Source organism: Hemitrygon akajei, chromosome 11 (genome assembly GCF_048418815.1).
Source record: "Hemitrygon akajei chromosome 11, sHemAka1.3, whole genome shotgun sequence".
NCBI classification, from domain to species: domain Eukaryota; kingdom Metazoa; phylum Chordata; class Chondrichthyes; order Myliobatiformes; family Dasyatidae; genus Hemitrygon; species Hemitrygon akajei.
In genome coordinates, this window is record NC_133134.1 from 17381129 (window position 1) to 17407788 (window position 26660).

The 26660-nt window shown below is 42.1% G+C and overlaps 1 protein-coding gene across 3 annotated transcripts in view; it reads right to left on the reverse strand.

The window, feature by feature from the left end:
* Positions 1–26660, reverse strand: part of LOC140735343 (septin-9-like) — a 416923-nt gene that overhangs the window by 365304 nt on the left and 24959 nt on the right. Inside the window, exon 1 of one of the 3 annotated variants that reach the window (XM_073060282.1) lies at positions 1465–1545. The exons of the other annotated variants lie outside the window; for them this stretch is intronic. The gene's annotated coding sequence lies outside the window, so the exon portion shown is untranslated. Of the gene's footprint in view, positions 1–1464; positions 1546–26660 lie in introns of those variants that run through there. 3 annotated transcript variants of the gene reach the window in all.

A 26660-nucleotide genomic window follows, 5' to 3' on the forward strand; every position in this document is an offset into this window, starting at 1 on the left:
ACTCCACACTGACAGCACCCATGGTTAGGATGAACCCAGGTCACTGGCAGAGTGAGGCAGTGCCTTGAATATCAGTATCACTGAGCCACTCATTCAGATTCTTTTATTTATCACGTACATTGAAATCAGAATCAGGTTTAATATCACCGGCATATGTCGTGAAATTTGTTGACTTTTCAGCGGCAGTACAATACATGATAAATAATCAAAAAAACTGAATTACAGTAAGTGTGTAAATGTATATTAAATAGTTAAATTAAGATAAGTAGACCAAAAAGCAGAAATTTTCAAAGAAAAGATAGTGAGGTAGTGTTCATGGATTCAATGTCCATTTAGGAATCGGATGGCAGAGGGGAAGAAGCTGTTCCTGAATCGCTGAGTGATAGATAGATAGATAGATAGATACTTTATTCATCCCCATGGGGAAATTCAACTTTTTTCCAATGTCCCATACACTTGTTGTAGCAAAACTAATTACATACAATACTTAACTCAGTAAAAAATATGATATGCATCTAAATCACTATCTCAAAAAGCATTAATAATAGCTTTTAAAAAGTTCTTAAGTCCTGGCGGTAGAATTGTAAAGCCTAATGGCATTGGGGAGTATTGACCTCTTCATCCTGTCTGAGGAGCATTGCATCGATAGTAACCTGTCGCTGAAACTGCTTCTCTGTCTCTGGATGGTGCTATGTAGAGGATGTTCAGGGTTTTCCATAATTGACCGTAGCCTACTCAGCGCCCTTCGCTCAGCTACCGATGTTAAACTCTCCAGTACTTTGCCCACGACAGAGCCCGCCTTCCTTACCAGCTTATTAAGACGTGAGGCGTCCCTCTTCTTAATGCTTCCTCCCCAACACGCCACCACAAAGAAGAGGGCGCTCTCCACAACTGACCTATAGAACATCTTCAGCATCTCACTACAGACATTGAATGACACCTTCTTGGAAGTACAGTCGACTCTGTGCCTTCCTGCACAAGGCATCTGTGTTGTGCGCGTTCAGCCTCCTGTACCTCCTTCCTGAGAAGAGGGCATGTCCTGGGTGGTTTGCATCCGACCGCGAGTGTCACCTCACATTCTGGCGCCAACGTAGCATGCCCACAAAATTCAGCAGAACACCACAAGCTACCACCACAACAGCAGAAACAGATCCACGGCAACAAAGCAACAACAACAAACAAGCCCCTTTCCTCACTCACATCTTTTCTTTCTCTCTCTCTCTCTCCCCCCCCCTCCCTCCCTCTCTCTCTCTCTCCCCCTCCTTCCTTCCCTCCCTCCCCCCTCCAACACCAGGACAGCCACCGCTGGGCCTCCAGCGGAATTGCAGACTCGTTGCTGTCTATGTAATCACTATGAAACATTTTCAAGCTGTCACAGACTAAAACACATTGCAAGTTGTTCTCCCCACTTCTGAACCAGCGACAGTTTGCACATCAAACAGCTCATTATTCTGACCTACTCACAGCTGTTTACACAAGGGTGTTGGAGGCCCAAACTGCCCCCTGTTCTGCACCCAGCCCCAGCATATTTTTTCAGTCTCCACGTCAGGCAGAATTAAGATGAGTGACTCGGACTATACACAGCTCAGTGGCTGCACAGACGCTACCAAGTACACTTCATCAGATCTGAAGGAGAGCACAAGAACTGGGTAGAAAGCCTGCATTAATAATCTAACAGTTGTAACATCACTGACAGCTGAATTAGAAAAAAAACAGATGTTAAAAGTTCAATGAATTAACTCATAATTGAAGAAATGAATTTTGTAAAATTGTAAACAACAGATAATCTGCAGCTGCTGGAAATCCGAGCAACACACAAAAAATGCTGGGGGAACTCAGCAGGCCGGGCAGCAACTATGGAAAAAAAGTACAGTTGAGGTTTTCGTCAAGACCCCTTGACAGGACAGGAGAAAAACAGATGAGGAGTAGATTGAAAAGATGGGGGGTACCTATCACCTTATGTTTCTCTCTCCATTCCCCCATCTTTTCAATCTATTCTTCATCTTTTTTTCTCCAGTCCTGCCGAAGGGTCTCGGCCCGAAACGTCAACTGTACTTTTTCCCATAGATGCTGCCTGGCCTGCTGAGTTCCCCCAGCATTTTATGCATGTTTTATGAAATTGTGTTTATTTTATACTTGTGTTTACTATATAATGCTTCCTTGATGTTCCTGTTCTATCACATATTCATTTACATTACAGTGCTATACATTAATAATTGCTGATGTTGACTTCTGATTTACTATGTCTCAAACCACCATTACAATAAAGCAGTTTCACTATAGGCATAATGTCAGTGTACATTAGTGGATGTGGAGGGGATGTTTCATATGGGGGGAGTCTAGGACCAGAGGGCACAGCCTCAGAATAGAAGGACATCCCTTCAGAACAGATGAGAAGGAACTTCTTGAGCCAGAGAGTGGCGAATCCATGGAATTCGTTGCCACAGACGGCTGTGGAGACCAAGTCACTGGGTAAATTTAAAATGGAGGTCGATAGGTTCTTGATTAGTAAGGGCATCAAAGGTTTTGGGGAAAAGGCAGGAGAATGGCATTGAGAGGGATAATAAATTAGACATGATGGAATGGCAGAGCAGGTTCAACAAACTGAATAGCCTAATTCTGCTCTTTATCGTCTTATGGTCTGTATGTTTTTAACACTTTGTTCCACCCTGAAAAAGCATACGTTGTGAAACTGCGACTTCTGTTTTCTCTTGGCATCCCAAATCCAGGTTTGACCCTTCCTCACTAATCATCACTGTGCTCACAGTCTGAGAGGTCAAAGTGCTGAGGACGGTAATTAGTATGAGTGTGAAAGGAATTCTGGGCAACCACAGTTAGAAACAGCAGCATGTTTATGAAACTGAAGATGGAATGGAAGGTTCCTGACCACTGCATACTGTACATCGTTTGAGGTAGCATAATGTAAAGTTCAAAACAGAAATATGATTATTCCCTATTTGACTATCAGATCCATTCAAAGCTAAGGCAAGTCAGGACAGAACAATAAAGTTGCTTTGTTACTAGTGTGCAAATGGAAACTTTTTTAAAACAGTGTGATTATTTCAAAAACTAACTCAAGCAAAGAACAAGAAATCAGTTTGTACTGATATATGTATCTAATTACTGCAATGAACTGTAATCATTTATAAGCTTGTTTCTCTCATTTCTCTAAAACAGACATTAAAAAACAAAACTTGCTGGTATCTGAAATCTGAACTGTGTAATTGAACTCAATTTTGCATTACTGAACTGTTAGCTAAAATAGCAGCATCTTAAAAAATTCAGATCCATTTCATTAAGCTAAGTTCAAAGGCATCCGTTGCATGCTATTAAAATGGCATTTCTAGATGCAAGGAAAAATGTCTAACTGGTTTGCAGAAATGGGATTTCATCAAATGCAAAGAGGTTTGAAATGTTCTCTGTCTCACACACACACGCACACATGTACACACACACACTTCGTCGGTTGTCCATCGGAATCCGATGACAACGTCCACTCCTTTAACGGTGAGATCTTTGATGACTATACAGTCCTATCCTGGACCCACAAGTTCTATTGCAGGTGGGACATGTATATGTAGTAGTGGCGGTAGTGATAGCAACCATGGCTGCATTTCTTCTGCACACACACACACAACACACACACACACACACACACACACACACACACACACACACACACACACACACACACACACACACACACACACACACACACACACACACACAACATCATTCAGAACTTAAAAATGTTAAATAATTATATTTTAACCTCTGCAAAAGTTATGCTCATTTGAAACATCATCACAGTTGTCAGCATCCACATGAAATATTTTTTACACACATGTTTTTAGTTTGTCGGACGTTCTGTGTATGACAGTAATTTGGCACGACTGAAAAAAAATCAAATGGCTGAGCCCACACTGAGCATTGATAAATAGACTTGCAGGTTTCAACCTGTCCTAGAACTGGAACTAACCAACGGCTGGATTTTTCCTTTTGTTGTAAGAGGAATATAGTTCTTTTTAAAAATTATTTTGCTCCAACAAAATTGTACAAAAGAGGCCACTGAATACAATTTTGTTAGTAGGAATGGAAATACAGTAATACTTGCCCAGAACAAGTTCAAGTTTAATTGTCATTCAGACAAAAATGAATACAGAAGAATACAGTCAAATGAAAGAACGTTACTGTGGGGCCAGAGTGCAAAACACAGTATTAACAGTCATTCACAGCTCAAGGTACACGAAGCACGTATAAAATATCAGCAAAATACTGTCAGCAGAAAAAATAATCCAAGTCCCCGACTCCATGAATGTTGCAGCAATCTGCAGTTGAATACAATACAGCTTGCAAACACCGGAGTGAAGCATTGACTCCAACACCTCTCCCCTGGACGGCTGCAAACAGGTGACATCACGCCTCGAAGTTGTTAATGTCCAGCAGTATCTTGCGATCGTAGAGAATACATTTAAGAAAGACAATAACATCTTTGGTTGGCCCCGTCGAAGCTGCTGTGTCCAAGCTTGTCGCCGTCCTACTGGAAAACAGCAGTTCACTGCTACTTGTAGAAATTCTTTCACAATTCTGAACTGTTCAGTTGATGTAAGTTCTGAACAGTTTTCAAATTAAGTTTTTGTGAAACGAAGAAGCTGCAAGATTGTAAACCCTGTTTACTCGATACTATTAAATGACTGTATGTTACTGAATAGAATTTATTCTCACAGCAACGCTAAAACTGAACAAGCACTGGAATTCATGCTTTACAGGCATCAATAACATTACAATAAAAAGAAGTATAGCCAGATTCAATAAGTGTCACACATTATGTCTGAAGGGAAAGATGATTAGAGAAATGCACGTCAAATTTCTTGAGTTGTTTCATTATTAGAATTTTGACTAACTTGCAATATATTTGAAATGATACGTGCTGCCTTGTGAAACCTTCAAGAAAATAAATTTTGACAGAGAAGTTTCTGATCAAAGGACTAAAGGATGTTGTACGGTAAATAATTCTGTTTTATGTGTGAAGGCTTCTTCTCAATGTCCAACCCTACGTCCCTGCCGTGAGAGGTAGATGTAGCCATGGATGCAATGGATTACAGAAACGTTGATGAACTCCAACCATGCCATCGACTTCAGAGGACAATGGAGATGGGAGATCATCAATAGTCTGTGCTGGGAGCTAAGGGCAAAGTAAAGTAAGTATGTGTGAAGGTTATTGGCATCACTTAACTTTTGGTGGGTAGGCAAAAATGTCACTCAGTTATAATTCCTAAATTGGTCGAGGTCATAGGAAGTTAACGTATAACATTTTTCAAAGAAAGATAAAATTAACTTTTTGGCTTTTTAGGTTGTCTGGATTGTGGAATGCCTCTGCCTTTATACTGTAAGTATCTCTGGATTCATGTTCTCAGCAACATCTTCTAATGACAGCAGCATAGTTTCTCCAGAAATGTGCAGTGAGTGGTGGAATCAAGGTTCAATTCCCACTTCTGTCAGTAGGAAGTTTGTACCTTTTCTCCGTGACCGCCGATGTTTCCTCCGGTTGCTTGGGTTTCTTCCATTCTGAAAGCTGTACAGTTCAGTTAGTTAGTGGGTTATGGGCATTCACTGTCACCAGAAGCAAGGCAAACCCTGTGGGCTGCCCCTGCATATCCTTGGGCTGTGTCGGTCATTGGCGCAAGTGACACATTTCACCATATGTTTCAATGTTTTGATGTACACATGACAAATTAAGCTAATCTTTATCCTTAAATAAAATCAATCTTGAACAGCAAGTCTGGTGAACACCAAATTTGACTGACACAAGGATTATCCAGTCATCTCCAACATAATTGAAGTAATATGCAGTCTTGTTATGTTAGTTCGAGGATCTTTGTTCAATAGACATCCCTAAGACCATTGTACATATTATGCCTGTGGAGAAGTCATTTAAATAGGCATTCCCTGAAATCAGATAGGGGGGTAAGTGTGGAGACCAATTTCATAAAACTGTAAAACATAGGAGCACTATTAGGCTATTCAGCCCATCATGTCTGTTCTACCATTGCATCATAGCCGACTTATTATCCTCTCAACTCCATTCTCCTGCCTTCTCCCCATAACCGTTGATTCCCTTACTAATCAACAACCTATTAATCTCTGCTTTAAATATGCCCAATAGCGGCCTCCACAGCCCTCTGTAACAATGAATTCCACGTTCATCACCCTTTAGCAAAAGAAATTCCTCTTCATCTCTGTTATAAAGGGACATCCTTCCTTTTTGAGTCTGTACCCATTGGTCCTAGACTCCTCCACTATAGGAATTAACTTCTCCATGTCCACTCTATCTAGACCTTTTACCATTCGATAGGTTTCAATGAGACCCCCCCCCCCCCATTCTTCGAAACTCCAGCAAGTACAGGCCTAGACCCGTCAAACATTCTTTATACATTAACCCCTTCATTTCATTTCAATAGATTATCAGCTATTTGTAAATTCCTGGCATCTGTCTTTGGGGTGAAAGCCAGTAACCAAAAAATGGAACCTTCCACTGGATTTCTTTCCCATGTAAGTACCACGTGGGATAGAAAGTTTGTGTCCTCCTCCCATCGAGGCTAAGACTTCATCAGTGGCCCGGGGGCTGTAGTAGTAATGCAATCACTCAAGTCGAGTATGATGTTCTCCCAAAGGGTTATTCCCTTAATGAAGAATGCCTGTGCATGACTTTGTTTAACATAGGCAGGCTGATGCCTGGGCAGCCTCCACATAGTTCTTGACAGATCAGGGTCCAGTGGCATGGATCGCAAGATAACCAGGGACCCTTCACTGCTGCAGCCTTCCTCTGCCTTGACGGCCACTGTGATCTATCATCATCTTCTGCCACCTCCACCAATGTGGCGGGCATCGCTCTTGGGATCTTGTGAGCTCACTAGCTTCTCCGGCACGACAAGATTATGATTCTCAGAGATGGATCTAAGGAGTCGTTACAACAATTAAGAGAAATGTGCCTGTTGAGTCATCCTAACGAAAACATTGGTAAAAACATGCAGAGAGCATGCCCTCAAATCCTGACGTTGTCTGATAAAGAGAATTAATCTCTACTTAACAAAAAACATATTTTAAACAACTGGGTGAATAATGAAAAGTTTCTGATGCTTGTCAATAAAAATGCAAAAATAAAGATCCACCTTGCAACACAGCCTCCATGTCGATACTTTTCACAGCATTTTAACCATTTTAATCTGCGTATTTTATAAACCAAGTGTGCCAAGAAGGTAGCATAGAAAGGAAAGTTATCCAAACACTCGTTAATCAGTATGTCACTGAGTGAAATTAAACATCGGTATCAGTCAGTGACACAGACTGGATTATTTTAAGAGCTGATTTTGCAAATAAACATTCTGTTCAGCCCTTCACTCTTAATTTCCCACGGAATTAATCCTCGCGGACACATATACTGCCATTAGTTTTACAGGCAGGTTTTTAAACAACAAATAACATTTGTCCACAGAGCTCAAGAGGAAATTTATAGCAGCAATTTATAGGTTAAAGTTCAATATGATTGAGGCAGGTTGTAAAAGGTGTAAAACAAGCTAATGCATCCCTCAGGTTGTGCTTATTGCGTGCAGTAGAGCTGGGCATGTCTGCCGCACAAAAAGCACAAATTTAAATTTCGTGGTAAGTTCCCAAGCCAGGACAACACATTCAGAAGCACACATACTGGCAATGTACATAGCCAGGATGGTAGTGGGGATAAGCTCCCACTACCTAAAGAGTGCTCCAAATGGCGTGCATCTCTAACAGCCTCTGACAACCAAGTCCAACTCTTGGCCTTCACGTGTGGCTTAGCTACCAGGCCCGGTGGAAATGTTTCTACTGACAAGAGAAGGGGCAAAGGCGGACCCCTGACGCCTCAAAATCAGTTGCTTCGGGCAGGTGGGTCTCATCAGCCTTGGTCGGCAGCCCGCCTAGGAGAAGGAAAACTCTGATTTTGAAGCTCCGCTGCCTTGTGGCCGTACCCCCCCATGGGAAAGGCTTCGGGAGAAAATCCCGAGGAGGAAATCCAGAGCCGGGGCCCCTAAGGCAGCTTGATGTTGTTTACAATTCACTCTGGCAACCTCTGCGACGACACAGTGCCAAGCTGTATCGCACTACATCAGTGACACTGGGAGGGGCAACAGCCGGTTCTTCAAATCTTCCTGCCCTGGATTGCACCCTGGAGAGAACACGGTCCTCCAGAGGCGTAAACCCACGATCCCCTGGGGCTGATGGCTGCCTACTACCACTACGTTATTGAATACGACTGTGCTCAGTTTTGGTCAAACTGCCATAGGAAAGATGGAAGGAGTGCATGAAAGATTTACAAGGATGTTGCCAGGTCATGAAGTACTGAGTTACAGAGAGAAGCTGACCAGGCTAGGATGTTATTCTTGGAGTGTAGGAGACTGAGACATGATCTTACAGAGATGCATGAGAGAAGCAGAATCTGAATCAGGTTTATTATCACTGACGGAATGTCATGGAATTTATTATTTTGTGACGGCAGTACAGTGCAAGACATAAAAAATACAGGTTGCAATAGATAAATAATTAAGTAACTAGATAGATAGACAGACAAATAAGTAAATAGATTCAGTGAATGCATGGGTGAATGAGTAAATAAATGTAGAGATAGATAGATAGATCATGAGTGACATAGGCAGAGTGAATGCACTCAGTCCTTTTCTCAGGATTGGGGAATAAAAACTAAAAGCAAAGGCTTAAGGTGAAAGATGAAAGAAATAACACGGACTTGAGGAGCAAACATTTTATCTGTAGTACATGGATTTCACTGCCAGAGGAAGCACTCCAAGTGCTGTCTGACCAGTGCCAGCATTGCATTGCATAGTGAACCACCTTCTCAAACTGTTGTAATCCTCCTCTGATCTAGACCGTATCTCAGTAAATAAATAAATACAGCCAGGATCCCAGGAGATATCCAGAATGATTTTATAATGGCATAATTCCAGTAAGTTAGGCTTTCGCATGACTCAGACATTTACTAGCACGGTTGCAGGATCTATTGCACGCAGGTGGACAGCTGCATTGTCTGGGCTGCAGTCTACAACCAGAGCTGGATGACTTCTCCAGAAACTAACAGCTGGAGAAACATGGCATTGCATGTAAGAACAGCTCTTTGAACTTGGCATGGCACGTAAGAACACCTCTTTCTTTGAACAACAAAATAATCTGAGTAATAATGTATTGGTGCATTTTTAATCCAATTTTCTTTTAAATTTAAAGGATATTCAAGTGATTTCTTTGATGTGTGACCAGGTGTTCGGTTCAATATCTGGCTCCGTCAGTGCATCAAAACAGTGGAGATGCAGTAGACTTCAGGAGAAATGAGTCTCTTCTGCGCACACTATATCAGCAAGGCCACATTTAGCATTATTTCAACATTCAGGTTTATGGGCATCATGATTTTGCAGGATTTCTTGTGGGGTAATCATACCTCCTTCATGAACAAAAAAGATTTGGCAGGGAATTTGCTTCTTGCAGCAGTTGGTAAATTTCCATCTTCTCTAGAACTTAATGGTGCAATTCTACACTGCCATCATAGAGAGCGATCTCACATTGCCCTTTACGTTCTGCTTTGATGCAGAATCCTCTCACAATATGTTAAAAGAGTACAGGAAACTGTCAGGTCAGCAGAAAAAGTATTTGGCTGCAGTCCACCATCAATGCAGGAGTTGTATGTGCCCAGGACAATCATTGTGGACACCTCCCACCCTGCAAACGGCCTTTTCCTAAAGTTTTCTTCTGGAAAGCACTTTTGAATCAAAAACTTCACACCATTTTAAAGGTTTCTTCCCTCAGGCGATTAATCTGATCAATCATTCTAGTGAGACCCCCAACCTGCTCTCTCTATTACCTCAATTACAGCACTACACTTTTACCCTCTCTTTATAACACTGTTTACATTGTGAATGCATGCTGGTGTTTGTGCACATTTTCTTTCATATTCATACCTCTGACTTAATTTTATATACGTAATCTTTTTTCCTTTATAGTTGTTGAATGTTTTTTTTGTTGCATGTCACATCAACGCACCACAGCAAATCCCCAATTCAGGGAATTCCAATTAATTAGGACACATTGGGACAAGTACATTTTAGCCCAATTAAGCAGCTGCCCTAGGTTTAACTGAGTAACAATCTACACTTTTCAATGAAATATCAAACAAATTAGAAGACTAAACAACACTACTAGAGTACATTGCATTAGTTCCTAATACTTATTGACAAAGGAGTTTACCCAATTCATGTTCTGACTGTAAATGAACAAAGTCAGCACAGACACCTAGTTCATCCACAGTGCACTCAGTGTATGCTGTGTGTTACTTTGACTGTGAACGTTCAGTGCGGGCACCTAACGTAGATGATGGACTGCCTTCATACAATAATTCTGATGATCGCATCTCCTGAATCTTCATTTTCATTGTAACAGAATCGGAATCAGGTTTATTATCACCGGCATGCTTTGTGATATTTGTTAACTTAGCAGCAGCAGTTCAATGCAATACATAATATAGAAGAGGGAAAATATAAAATGAAATAATAATAGTAACAATAAACAAATCAATCAATTACAGTATAGGTATATTGAATGGATTAAAAATCGTGCAAACCCCCCCCCCCCCAGAAATAATATATATTTAAAAAGTGAGGTAGTGTGTTCACAGGTTCAATGTCCATTTGGAAATCGAATGGCAGAGGGGAAGAAGTTGTTCCTGAATCGATGAGTGTGTTCCCTCAGTGTTCTGTACCTCTTACTTGATGGTAACAGTGAGAAAAGGGCATGCCCTGGGTGCTGGTGGTCCTTAATAATGGACACTGCCTTTCTGTGACACCACTCCTTGAAGATGTCCTGGGTACTTTGTAGGCTAGTACTCAGGATGGAGCCGACTAAATTTACAACCCCTCTGCAGCTTCTTTCGGGCCTGTGCAGTAGCCCCCCCCCCCCATACCAGACAGTGATGCAGCCTATCAGAATGCTCTCCACAGTACATCTAAGAAGTTTTTGAGTGTATTTGTTGGCATGCCGAATTTCTTCAAACTCCTAATGAAGTATAGTCGCTGTCTTGCTTTCTTTATAGCTGCATCAGTATGTAGGGAACAGGTTAGGTCCTCAGAGATATTGATACCCAGGCACTTGAAACTGCTCACTCTCTCCACTTCTGATCCCTCTATGAGGATTGGCATGTGTTCCTTCATCTTACCCTTCCTGAAGTCCCCAATCAGCTCTTTTGTCTTACTGACGCTGAGTGAGAGGTTGTTGCTGTGACACCACTCCACTAGTTGGCATATCTCACTCCTGTACGCCCTCTCGTCACCACCTGAGATTCTACCAACAATGGTTGTATCATCAGCAAATTTGTAGATGTATTTGAGCTGTGCCTAGCCACACAGTCATGGGTATAGAGAGAGTAGAGCAGTGGGCTAAGCACACACCCCTGATGGGATGCCAGTGTTGATATTCAAGATGATTTTCGAAACCTTCAAATTCTTTGTAGTTACTAACTTGTTGAAGTAGTGCAATCATTTTATTTTCACTCATGGCCAGTTCTGGCATCTCCAAGCCTGAATGCTTGAAACCGCAGTGAGCAAAATAGCTCTGAGTTGTCATACAGCTTATTTTTCACCAACTGTCAGTGACAGAAATCATTACTTTTTGAACAGAAACGCACATATCTGGGCACTATTTGAAAACAGTTCAGTCTAAGCATGGTAATGGTTAGCAGCCACACAAGTGCACGCAACTGATTCTAGTTAGAAACTTCGGCCACAATCTGCTGCCCCAATTAAGTGGCATGGTGTCCCAAATAAACAAATGGGATCACAGCTATTTTCTCGATTTGCTTTTGTTCTTTAAGGGTTGTCCCAAATAAGCTGTTACCCCGATTAAGCAATGGCTCAATTAACCATAATCCACTGTATACGTGAATGCATTTGGCGAATATAGTTGATCCTTGGTCCTCGATATACCATTGGGACTATAACAAAACTCCAGTCCTGATACAAATGCAGCTTCTCTGCTATTTATACAAGTCCAAGCTGGGATTGATGCAGTAACTTTAAACACAAGGGGACATACACAGACTAGGTCAAATCTGAAGACAGAATATAATAAGACTATAAGAATATAGTAAGACTCCTGGCAGTGTGGAGGATCAACGAGATCTTGGGGTCCGTGTCCATAGGATACTCAAAACTGCTGCATGGGTTGACTGTGTATGCTGTGTTGGCCTTCATCAACCATGGGATTGAGTTCAAGAGCCAGGAGGTAATATTACAGCTATATAAGACCTTAGTTGGACCCCACTTGGAGCACCGTGTTCAGTTCTAGACACCTCACTAGAGGAAGGACGTGGATACTATAAAGAGAATGCAGAGATTTACAAGGATGCTGTCTGCATTGGACAGCATGCCTTATGAGAATAGGTTGAGTGAACTTGGCCTTCTCCTTGGAGCAACGGAGGATGAGAGGTGACCTGATAGAGGTGTATAAGATGAGAGGCATTGATCGTGCAGATAGCCAAAGAAATTCTCCCAGGGCTGAAATGGCTAACACGAGGAGACATAGTTTTCAGGTGCTTGGAAGTAGGTACAAGGGGGATGTCAGGTAAGTTTTTCACACAGGGAGTGGTGGGTGCGTGGAATGCACTGCCAGTGAAGGTGGTAGAGGTGGATACAATAGGGTCTTCTAACAGACTCTTAGATAGACACATGGAGCTCAGAAAAATAGAGGGAAATTGGGAAATTCTAGGCACTTTCTAGAGTAGGTTACATGGTCAGCACAACATTGTGGGCCGAAGGGTCTGTAATGTGCTGTAGATTTCTATGTTCCAAGTTAAACACACATACACACACACACAGACAAATAAAATCAGAGCATCTAACACGATGTTAGTTTTCCTGAGTGATAGGAGTTTGTTTATTATTCTGAGTGAATTGATCTCAATCAGGTCCTGACTAAAGCAGGCAGTGAGTGAATGTGAGTGCGAGTCTGTGCACATAAACGAGGTGCTGACAGACTTGGGATCAGCTCTGACTCTCAGAGCTGAAGTTCACTTTTGAAGGATTGAAAATTGATGAGCTACCATACAGCAGGTTTTTTTTAACTCGTGAGTCACTCCGACCTTTGTTCGGATTTACTTTCTTCCTAAAGGTCTCCAACACCAAGCACGATTTCTTTCCTGCTTATTGACAGTTACCTCAAGCATGTCACAGCCCTCCACCCCAGGCTGAGAATAAAGTTACTACAAAATATTAAGACAACCTTTCATATTATAAATATTAACCTCTTCTCACCACATGACTGATACAGACGTACTGCTGGAATTCATTACTGGAGAATGAACTTATCCAAGAATTCACAGGACAGGGTACCCACAATGAATATTGGCGTTTTGTTCCATGGAGACGTTCTGTTCATTTGCATAACATGATCCCTAGCCAATGCTGAATTCTTTCTAATAAAGGATCACCGGGAGGAAATGGTAGATAGGGTCTATTTTTCCCCAATTAGAAATGTAAAATACTAGAGGACTTAGCTTTAATGTGAGAGGGGAAAAGTTTAAAGAGATTTACAAGTCAAGTTTTTTTTCACAGTGTGGTCGGTGCCTGGAGCGCAAGCAGATTCAATAGCAAAGTTTTAAAGGCAATTAGATAGACACGAGCAGGCAGGAAATGAAGGGATATTGACCGTGAGCAGGCAGATATGCAGTTTAAAGTTGTTTCATTGTCAGCATGGACATAATGGGCCGAAGGGCTTGTTACTGTTCTGTACCGTTCTATGTTCTATAGTATATACAGTCCTACCCAAGACCTGCTTGTTAAACATGGACAGAGAACCTAGAAACAAGTCTAATTTGGACCTTCGGATAAACTTGAAATCTCTCTGGACTTGCCTTTTGCTGCAAATAAAACATACAAACAGATTAAGAGATAAAAGTTTCTGTTAATTTGGTGTCACATGAAAACGACAAAATAAATCAAGATAACAATGAGCAAAACACTTAGCCGTAAATGATACAGCTGTGGGATAAATAGTGTCCCAGAGGCAAACAGCACAGTAACAGGCCCTTCAGCCATCACGCCCATACATGGTCTGTTTGAGTTGTTCTCCAAACTTGGGAATTTACTTGCAAACATTTTGTCTCCATGCGTGGTGAGCTTGGTGCTCTGCAAGGGAATTCCTAGAAGAGTGGTTTTTCCACGATCAGTCCTGTAAACAACCACATAGATCTTGATCCTAATTACAGGGCAATGCCGGCAAAATTCCAGTCCACGACGCATGAAGTTCGCCACACAAGCAATGAGCGACGAGATTTCCTCTCCACTTCACATCTGAGTTTCCAAACTGGCGAGCAGTCGGCTGATTGATAAGCGTGCAGAGGACGCACCACAATCGACAGCGCACTGACGATGTCTCCACGTATGGTGACGAAAAGTAAATTACCAAGATTGGAGAACAACTCAACCCAACCACCAACCACCAGAGCTACACATTTTCTGAATTGTTTCCTGAGAGTCCATATATTTGTCTACATTGATCCACAGATTTAGGGATACAGCGCAGTAACAGGCCTTCCAGCCCAACGAGCTCACGGCACCCAATTGCACCCATCTGACCAATTAACCTACTAACCTGTACATCTTTGGTATGCGGGGGGGAAACCGGAGCACCTGGAGGAAACCCAAGTGGTCACAGGGAGAAAGTACAAAACGCCTACAGGCAGTGGCAGGAATTGAACCCGAGTCACTGGCACTGTAATAGCGTTACGCCAACCGCTTTGCTACCATGCTGTCCCAGATACAAATACCTACAAGATGAGAACAAATCATGATATTTCCGAACAGAAAAGTGGCCAAGGGGAAAACAAACAAACTTCCTACCCACAGCGGCAGGAATTGAACCTGGGTCACTGGCACTGTAATAACATTATGTTAACCACTTCGTTACTTTGCCGCCCCAGATATAAATACCTTCAAGATTACAACATATTTCAGAAGAGAAATGAGGTCACGGGAAGAGTGTACAAACTCCCCACTGACAGTGGCAGGAATTGAACCTGGGTTGCTGATGCTGGTGTTACGTTAGTGCTATGCTACCCTGCCGTCTGCCAGAGAAAAATACTTTCAAGATCAGAACAAATTAGGATGTTTCAGAAGAGAAATTCTCCTTTATTTGTTTCTGTTTCCTCAAGAGACTGCACTCATTACATCGATTGAGCTAAATATCTCAGCCCATTCCTTAGAGGCTTTGAGGGTTACACTCCCTTTCATAGACAAGCCAATGCAGGAGTTGTATTTGTAACCCTTAAAGCTCTTAAGGCATATTAGTCCATTTCTTAAGTTGAAGCGTTGTTTAGGGCAATCAGGGTGCTGCATGCTCTCTCTGCATTATCACAGGAATAGATGAATCACATCTCCTGGTGAATTCAAGGTCCACCCCATTTCAATTTGTGTTCAGTCGTACAACAAAAGCTGAGTGCTCCTCAATCGAGAAAGCTTTTCAGTTTATGTAAATATTTCTTATTTGGTAGACTGAGATGAAAAAATTATCTGTTCTCATCAACTGTGATGCCAGGTGTGTTGTAATAAATACACTCTCGCATGTACTACAAGCCAATTCCCTTTCTATCAGTCAACAGTCTGGGCGGTATAGGAAATTCGTGGGCTTGGTCTCAGGTGTATTCGCTTTCAGAGTGTCTCTTCTCCATTGAGACAGGCAGAAACAGTGCAGGGGAAAAATGTTTGAATAAATATCCCACTACATGCTGTCAAAGTTCAAAGTTCATTAATTATCAAAGTATGTGTACTTGATACAAACTTGAGGTTCGTAACCTTACAGGCAGCCAGCCACAAAACAAAGAAACCCAACAGAACCCATTAAAAAAAGATAGTCAAACGCCCAATGTACAGAAAGAAACAAATTGTGTAAGCTATAAAAATAAGCAAGTAACGTTCAAGTCAAGTCACTTTTATTGTCGTTTCGACCATAACTGCTATGTACAGTACATAGTAAAAATGAGACAACGTTTTTCAGGACCATGGTGTTACATGACACAGTACAAAAACTAGACTGAACTACGTAAAAAAAACAACACACAGAAAAAAAAACAACTACACTAGACTACAGACCTACCCAGGACTGCATAAAGTGCACAGAACAGTGCAGGCAGTACAATAAATAATAAACAGCTTCAGAATTGAAGCTCATGGAAGTCCACAGCCACGAAGCAGAGGCGAATGAACCTCGCAGAGCCCCGAGCCGAACTGGTCCGTCACTTGCTTCCGACCCCGAAACTCTGACCTTTTCAACTTGGCCTGGCACTTAACTTCTCCAAACCTTGGGTCATTCCTTGCTCACAGACCCAGGCCCTGCCGTTTCAATAACAATTGGAGTTGTAAGCAACTAAGTGTGATAACGAATTATTGTAAGTATTAAAATTGGAATTTCATCTGTCCTATGTAGATGTTTTTTAATGCTGTGATCTTATGGATTGGGTTGGAAACTGATAGAAGTACAGTATATGAGGGGTATAGATTGGGTAAATAGTGAGATGCATAGATTGAGTGGATAGTAATGGAAATATATAAGACCTGGGGGCATAAGGTGAGGAGTAACAAGGTTAGAGAGGATCTGAGGAATATTCTTCCAACGTGAGAGGGTGCTTTCAATGTGGAATGCACTTGATGAATGGGTGATGGAGGCAGGTACTTTCATAACTTTGAAAAGGTACCTGAAGGAGCTCTTGAATTGCCAAGAGACAGGAGGTTACGGGCCAAGTATTGGGAAATGAGATTAGGATGGATACGATGACCATGACTCCAGGATGTTGGAAGCAGGTTGACTTTTAAAAAACTCTTATTCCATTCTCATCTTATTATTACCAGCTTACAGATGCGCTTTTTAAAAATAAACTTTATTCATAATAAAAATATATTTACAAGAATAAACCATGCAATGCCTTTTCATTCTTTACATTCATAGTCAATGGTTTCAGTGCTGTTGTTTGACATTTCTACTTATCAATGGCACTGTTGCTACTCCTGTGGACCTCTTGGTTTGGTATACGGCTACAATAATTGAAGGGCTTTCTCACCCAACCTGTCCCCTCCCTCTCCAGTAGCAAAAGAACCCTACAGTGTGGTTCTTCCCCACTCAGCTCTCGCGGTGGCTGCACCAAGCTTTAGTGAAACACTCAGCACGTAATCCTGCAGCCCCAATGCGCCAGTCGGCAGCATTCCTCTACAGATACCTCGATGTGCTGGCTGGCCAATGAGTTTTGGGCAGACCAAAGGGAGTCTTTCACCAAGTTTGTGATCTGCCAGCTGCTTGGGATGAACCGCAACACAGGCCCTTGCATCCCAAGCCCACAGTCCACAAAGAGGTGAGCTACCTCCAGTTTCACTAACTACTCTGCAGCTTCCATCATCTGAGGCCAACTACTTGACATCAGAGGGCATCATAACCAAGTTCAGTATCACCCTCATCATCATTATGTGCCATGTCGTATGACATGGGTGGTCATGGTCTTCCATCTGTCTTTAATCTGCCTGTGGGGAAAACCCCTTTCACATTATTGTTCTTGCTTTTTTCTCTATCCAGGACCGTGATTGTTCTTGGCGAATCTTTCTACAGAAATGGTTTGCCACTGCCTTCTTCTGGGCAGTGTCTTTACAAGATGGGTGACCACAGTCATTATCAGCACTCTTCAGAGATTGTCTGCCTAACATCAGCGACTGCATAACCAAGACTTGCGATATGCACCAGCTGCACTTACGACCATCCACTACCTATTGCCTGATCGGGGGGCTAAGCGGGTGCTACAACTTGTCCAAGTGTGACCTGCAGGCTAGTGGCGGGAAGGAGCGCCTTACACCTTCTTTGGTAGAGAGGTTTCTCCACCCGCCCGCCCAGAGTGTTAAACAAGGTGAACATGAGCAGCCGCTATTGGCTGGAACCTTACTTCACTTAACCAGGAGCACTGAAACTAGTCTCTACACTGACGGCGAAGGGTGAGAGACTGTCCCTAAAACATAGAGTGCGGATCTTAGCAGTTCAGGCAGCATCTATGGAAAGGACTATGCAGTAAATGTTTTGAGCCTGATGAAGGGTATTGGCCTGAAATCTCAAGTGTTTTATTCCTCTCTGTGGATGCTGTCGACCTGCGGGAGTTCCTCCATCGATTTCTGTGTGCTACTCTGGATTTCTAGCATCTGCAGAGTCGCTTGTGTTTGTGAGTGTGGCACTGGTTCCTTTTACTTTATATCTCAATGATTTGGAAGACGGAATTGATGGCTTTGTGGCCAAGTTTGTGGTGGATGGTAGATGGAGGGGCAGGGAGTGTCGAGGAAACAGGGAGGCTGCAGTAGGATTTAGACAGAATGGGCAGAGAGGTGGCAGATGGAACACAGTGCCGGGTAGTGGATGGTCTTGTACTTTGACAGAAGGAATAAAAGCAAAGACTATTTTCTAAACAGGGAGAAAATTTAAAAATCTGAAGGGACTTGGGAATCCCCGTGCAGGATTCCCTAAAGGTTGACTAGCTGGTTGAGCTGGTAGTAAGGAATGCAAATGCATTGTTGGTTTTCACTTTGAGAAGAATCAGAATCAGGTTTATTATCACCGGCATGTGACGTGAAGTTTGTTAACTTAGCAGCAGCAGTTCAATGCAATACGTAATCAAGCAGAGAGACAAAAAATAAATAAATCAATCAATTACAGTATACATATATAGAATAGATTTTTTTAAAGTGCAGAAAACAGAAATACTGTATATTAAAACAAGTGAAGTAGTGTTCATGGGTTCAATGTCCATTTAGGAATCGGATGGCAGAGGGGAAGAAGCTGTTCCTGAATCACTGAGTGTGTGCCTTCAGGCTTCTGTACCTCCTTCCCGATGGTAACAGTGAGAAAAGGGCATGCCCTGGGTGCTGGAGGTCCTTAATAGTGGATGCTGCTTTTCTGAGACACCACTCCTTGAAGATGTCCTGGATACTTTGTAGGTTAGTACCCAAGGTGGAGCCGACTAAATTTACAACCCTCTGCAGCTTCTTTTGGTCGTGTTCAGTTGCCCCCCCCCCCACCCCCGCCATACCAGACAGTGATGCAGTCTGTCAGAATGCTCTTCGCAGTACATCTACAGAAGTTTTTTGAGTATATTCGTTGACATACCAAATGTCTTCAAACTCCTAATGAAGTATAGCCACTGTCTTGCCTTCTTTATAGCTACATCGATATGTTGGGACCAGGTTCGATCCTCAGAGATCTTGACACCCAGGGACTTGAAACTGCTCACTCTCTCCACTTCTGATCCCTCTATGAGGATTGGTATGTGTTCCTTCATCTTACCCTTCCTGAAGTCCACAATCAGCTCTTTCGTCTGACATTGAGTGCCAGGTTGTTGCTGCGGCACCACTCCACGAATTGGTATATCTCACTCCTGTACACCCTTTCATCTCCACCTGAGATTCTACCAATTATGGTTGCGTCATCAGCAAATTTATAGATGGTATTTGAGCTATGCCTAGAGATGTATAGAGACAGTAGAGCAGTGGGCTAAGCACACACCCCTGAGGTACGCCAGTGTTGATCATCAGTGAGGAGGCTAGAATATAAAAGCAAGGACGTAATGCTGAAGCTTCATAAGGCACTGGTGAGGCCTAACTTGGAATACTGTGAGCAGAGTTGAGCCATTATCTAAGAAAAGATGTGCTGACGTTGGAGAGGGTTCAGAGGATGATTCAATGATTCAAACAGAATTATTCTGTGATTGAAAGGCTTATCATATGAGGAGTATTTGATGGCTCTAGGCTGTGATCGCCTGAATTTTGAAGAATGAGAGGGGATCTCATTGAAACCTATCGAATGTTGAAAGCCCTCAACAGAGTGGATGTGGAGAGGATGTTTCCTATAGTAGTGAAGCTTAGGACCAGGGGACACAGCCTCAGAATAGAGGGCCAGTCAGTTAGAACAGAAATTAGGAAAAATTTCTTTAGCCAGAGGATGGTGAATCTGTGAAATTCGTTGCCTCAGGTGGCCAGGTCACTGGGTGTATTTAAGACGGAGGTTGATAGGTTCTTGATTTGTCAGGGTGTGAAAGGTAATGGGGAGAAGAGCTGAGGGGGAAATGGATCAGCCAGGATGAAATGGTAGCGCACTCATGGGACTGAATGGCCTAGTTCTGCCTGTGTCTTATGGTCTTATGGACCCGGATGTTGAATGTCTTAATGTCTGCCACTTGAAGATATCCTTGATATCCAGGAGACTTTTGTTGGTGGAGCTATCTGTTTAATCCAACCTTAACCTTCCATTGTCTTTCTCCTAACACTCTTTCACTTTAAGAAATAAAGCATTTATTTTCTAATAAAATCTGTACATGATAAGAACAAGATGATCTAGCAGCTGTTTTCCACTGCCTGATGTTCTCGAATTTACTGCAGAACTCTGTATGCAAACACAATGATTCAGTAACGTTTACTTCTCTCTGTTAGCCATTTATCACCAGGGTGAAAATAATCAGGGGGCCCTCAAAAGAATGCTGGCAGTAAATCTTGCTAATGCTCATTACACGAAAAGAAGCCCATAAAAAAGTTTTTCACATCTGAGTGAGAGGGATCGGGTGCAACTGACTATACTTCATCAGGAGTTTGAAGAGATTTGGTATGTTAACAAAAAACACTCAAAACCTTCCGAGGAGAGCAATCTGACAGGCTGCCTCACTGTCTGGTATGGAGCAGGGGTTGGGGGGGGGGGGGGGGGCTACAGCGCAGGACTGGAGGAAGCTGCAAAGGGTCATAAATTTAGTCGGCTCAATCTTCAGTACTATCCTACGGAGTACCCAGGACATCTTCAGGGAGCGGTGTCTCAGAAAGGCAGCGTCCATGATTAAGGACATCCAGCACCCAGGGCATGCCCTTTTCTCACAGTAGGAGGTACAGAAGCCTGAAGGCACACTCTCAGCGATTCAGGAACAGCTTCTTCCCCTCTGCCATACGATTTCTAAATGGACATTGAATCCGTGAATACGAACTCACTTTTTAAATATGTATTATTTCTGGGTTTTGCACGATTTTTAATCTCCAATATACATACACTTATTTATTTGTTTGTTTATTTTTTCTCCTTCTTCTACATTATGTATTGCGTTGAACCGCTGCTGCTAAGTTAACAAAGTTTACAACACGTGCCGGTGATAATAAACCTGATTCTGATTCCAATCATTCATAACCTGGGGGTGGAGCTGGAAGCGGCTCCCTTCCAAGTTCTCTATTGTTCCAAAGACCCACATACAGAACCTAACACCAAAGAACTAGTGTGATCCATGATCAAGATACTTGCATCAGAAAACTTGGCAGGTGACCCCCACCCCTCCCCTGCACCCACCCTTACCATCACATCATTGCAGATCAGATCATGGAAATCCATCCCTATGAAATTCACAAGTCGCTCCCAAATGTTTGAGATTCGCTCTCACGGAGTTGATGTCTTCTGTTTTTGACACATGCACAGATAATGTGGCCTCATGCTACAAAAAAATTGTATTACGGATGGTTTTCTGGGAATGCAAAGCTCACACACACATGTGGGGGTACATGTGCTGACAAGTGACATTTAAACACTGCCTGTAATTTATTGAGGATTGATTTGTTCTTTGATTCAATGATTCAGGAAACGTTTTTTCCCTCTGCCATCCAATTTCTGAATGGACATTGAACCCATGAACACTACTGCACTACTATATTTTATTTCTATTTTTGCACTACCTATTTAATTTAACTATTTAATACAGATATACTTGCTGTAATTCACAGGAGTTTTCTATTATTATGTACTGCATTGTACTGCTGCTCTGTATAATGAAGACCATAGACGAATCTTTCACAACAGAGATGATGGGCAGCTTCTCATTGGAATTATTCTATTCTAAAATAATCCTTGCCATTCCTTTGCAAAAGACAAAAACCTGTGTAAGCATAAGTCACGGCAGCTTAGCAGTTAGTGCGCCACTATTACAACTCAGTGTCGGAGTTCAGAGTTCAATCCTGGCATCCTGTGTAAGGAATTTGTACATCTTCCCTGTGGAGTGCATGGGTTTTCTCCGGGCGCTCCGGTTTCCTCTCACACTCCAAGATGTACTGGTTAGTAGGTTAATTGGCCATTATACATTGTCCTGTGATTAGGCTAGGGTTAAACCGGGAGTTGGGGGCAGCGAGGCTCAAAGGTCTGGAAGGGCCAGTTCTGCACCATATCTCTAAATAAACGAAGAAATAAATCATAAGCAGCAACTTCCCCCATGTTTTAATATTGATTGTGATATGCGTAGCCTTTGAGTGGCCATTGAGAATTTGACACTTCCGACATTTTATTCCAATCATTTATTTTTCCAGTGCATCAGGAGCAAATCTGTAGGAGCCTGTCAATATCACCAACTCGCACCAACCAGCTAATCACTATTCACTCTATTTCAGTTTAAGTTTGATCATGTTTGATAATTTAGTTCAAGTAGTGTTCATGTCAGGACTACCAGACTCAAAACCAGTTACTTTCCCCAAGCAGTAAAGCTGATCAACACCTCCACCCACTAACCCACCGCACCACACCCTCCAATCACCACCACTTAACCATTTCCTGTCGGAATCAACTTATATATAGATAGTCCTGTGCCTAGTGCCACTTTATGTACATATGATCACTCTGTGTACATAAACTAACCTTATGTATTTATTTTTATTGTTTTATTATTGTGTTCTTCATGCTTATTGTGTGTTTTTATGTTGCATTGGCTCTGGACTAACTTCATACCCCGTTACACTTGTGTACTGCAAAATGGCAATAAACAAGTTTCAGTCTTGAACAACACACACAAGATGCTGGAGGAACTCAGTAGGCCAGGCAGTATCTATGGAAAAAAGTACAATCAACATTTTGGGCTGAGACCCTTGAATAACGCTTTCAGCGCATTTCTGCTGTTGGCACTTTTGTAAAGGTGTAATTGTGCATCACAAGATGTTGCAAAAGAAGATAAGATAGCCACAATTTAAATACTTATACACTCTGTAAGTAATAATTATGTGTACTTGTCAGTTCAATGTTATGCTACTTAATAAAGAATTTTAAATATTTTGCTTTAGGACACAAAATTCCGAAGGACAGAGTATCAGGCTAGAACTGACTGTACTAATATTGCTTTCTATTCTGCCTAGTCATTCCATAAACAAGTCCGTGAAATGAGGATTGAGTAGCTTAATCATTACAAAATGTTAGAACTTTTATGAATTTTAATATAACCAAACATCTATTTCCGAAAATATATTTGTGAACTCATAGAAAAGTCAAGTCTGTATTCCAGATGAAAGTTTAGTGACTTAACTGTGTATGCATGACTTCAGAAAGATCAATTCAATGATCAGAGCCAACATATTAATGCAATGCAACATAATTAGCTGTGCAGGGTATTCATCTGAATTAGCAGTCAACTGCAACACACACAAAATGCAGGTGAAACTCAGCAGGTCAGGCAGCATCTATGGAGAGGAAAAGACAGTTGACATTTCTGGCTGAGATCCTTCATCAGGACTGGAAAAGAAGGGGGCAGAAGCTAATATAAGAAGGTGGGGGTTAGGGGAAGAGTACGATCTGGCAGGTGATAGGTTAGACAAGGTGAGGGGTCAGGTGGATGGGTGAGCGAGGAGAGATGAAGCAAGAAGCTGGGAAGTGATGGGCGGAAGAGGTAGAGGGTTGAGGAAGAAGGAATCTGACAGGAGGAGTAAGGAAAGGAAGTGGGGAACTGGAGGGGGATGATGGGCAAGTCATGAGGGAGGAGAAGTAATAGACTAACCAGAATGGGGAAGGGAAAAAGAGAAAAGAAAGAGTGTGGAAACAGAGGGGAGTGATTATTTGTGGCTAAAAGCCAAATATTGTGCCTCTCTTTTCCTGAGGCTCAACATTTAAAATTCCAGTTTCAGATTAGTTAACCAGTTCAATGGTTATGAGGAGATGAGAGTCTGTAACATCACACCAAATTTGTATTGAGTGCAGAATGTTCTCTTGGGGTATATAATCGGCCCAGGACTGCCACAATCTCATTCTGCACTACTTCTAAAATGCCGCTGTGTATCATGATCACAGATATAGCTGAGTTACTGCTCTCCATATTTTACAATGGGTGCATATGATAATTTGAGAGATTAAATATATATCTGAGATGGTGACTGATTTCCAAACAGATCACACAGCTGGATAGGGTGGTAAAGCCTTCTTCTCATTGCTACCATCCGGGAGGAGGTACAGGAGCCCAAAGACACACTCAGTGCTTCAGGAACAGCTTCTTCCCCTCTGCCATCAGATTTCTGAATGGCCCATGAACCTATGAACACTAACTACCTTGCTATTTTGCTGTCTGTTTGCAGTATTTATTTTTTTATACATTGTTCATTCATCATGTGCCCTGTCGTGTGACATAGGCTATCATGATCTTTCCATGACCATGACAGATTTTAGCAAATTTTTTTCTACATAAGTGGTTTACTGTTGCCTTCTTCTGGGCAGTGACTTTACAAGATTGGTGACCCCAGCCATTATGAATACGCTTTAGAGATTATCTGCCTGGTGTCAGTGGTCACATGACCAGGACTTGTGATATGCACCGGCTGCTCGTATGACCATCCACCACCTATTCCCATGGTACTGTACTGCTACTACAAAGCAACAAGTCTCATGACTTATGTCAGGATAATAAACCGTGTTACCCGGGTTTCAGCACCTAAGTTATAAGGAAAGGTTGAACAAGTTAGGTCTTTATTCTTTGGAGCGTAGAAGGTTGAGGGGGGACTTGATAGAGGTATTTAAAATTATGAGAGGGATAGATAGAGTTGACGTGGATAGGCTTTTTCCATTGAGAGTGGGGAGATTCAAACAAGAGGGCATGAGTTGAGAGTTAAGGGGCAAAAATTTAGGGTAACACGAGGGGGAACTTCTTTACTCAGAGAGTGGTTACTGTGTGGAATGAGCTTCCTGTAGAAGTGGTAGAGGCAGGTTCGACATTGTCATTTAAAGTAAAATTGGATAGGTACATGGACAGGAAAGGAATGGAGGGTTATGGGCTGAGTGCAGGTCGTTGGCAGTCGGTGAGAGTAAGCGTTCGGCACAGACTAGAAGGGCCGAGATGGCCGGTTTCCGTGCTGTAATTGTTATATGGTTATATAAACATGATTCTGATTCTGCTTTGGATTATTCATCAACCATTTCCAAGACAAATGTGAAACAGACATAAAAGCAAGAATAGCAATGGCAAGAACAGCATTTACAGAAATGAGAAACATCCTAACGAACAAAAAAACAGCAATTGGCATCTGCCTTAGAACTCTCAGCTGCTACATATTGATGTACGGCTGCGAGTCATGCATCATCACAAATGCAATGGGAAAAAGAGTCAATGCAGCAGAGATGTGGTTCCTCAGAAGAATGCTATGCGTATCATATACAGACAGGATAACCAACGAAGAAGTTCTACAGAGAACGAAAACAAAACGTACATTACTTAAAAATAATCAGAAACAGCAATCAAAATTCTTTGGACACATCGTGCGAAGAGAGACTTTAGAACATTTAGTTACAACTGGAAAGCTGGAAGGGAAAAGAAGCAGAGGCAGGCAGAGAATGAGAATGATAGATGGATTAACATCATGGTTAGAAACAGGGGAGGAAACAACTACAATTCGGAGGGTCAGGGACTGTGATAGATGGAGAGACATGATCGCCCACGCCGAACGGCAAGGCACCTGAACAACAAGGTGGAGAATTAGAACATCTCTGAAGGTGCAATTTATTGAAGTGGATGGGTTACAGAAGCAACTTTCTACAGATGTAACATGGAGAGAATTTTAACTGGTTGCATCACTGCCGGGTATGGAAAGGAGGGGCCACTGCATAAGATCAGAAAAAGCTGCAGAAGGTTGCAAGCTCAGCCAGCTCCATCATGGGCACTAGCCTTCCCAGCAGTGAGGACATCTTGAAAGGGCGATTGCCTCAGAAAGGCAGCAACCATCATTAAGGTCACCCATCAACCAGAGCATGCCCTCTTCTCATTGCTACCATCAGGGAGGAAGGAGGCACAGGAGCTTGAAGGCACACACTCATTGTTTTAGGAACAACTTCTTCTCCTCCGCCATTAGACTTCAGAACAGACGATAAACCAACCCATGAACATTACCTCACTATTTTTGCTCTCTTTTGACACTACTTACTTAATTTATTCTTTTATATATATTTCTTCATGTAATTTATAATTTTCATGTGTTGCACTGCGCTGCTGCCACAAAACAACAAATTTTATGATGCGTCAGTGATATTAAACTTGATTCTTATTCTAATTCAATCCGAGTTGAGTCCTGTAAAAGGAGTTGGATTGTCTCACTGGTTCCAATCAATTTCGCACCATTTTAAAAGATTCTTTCTCCAGGCAGTTAATCTGATCACTCATTCTCATTAGCCCTCCCCCAACTATTACTTCACTCACTGCACCGTAAACACTTTAAACCACTATTTATAATGCTGTTTACATTGCAAATACATACCAGTATTTACACATTTAAGCATTTTTTATTTCATATATGTACTTT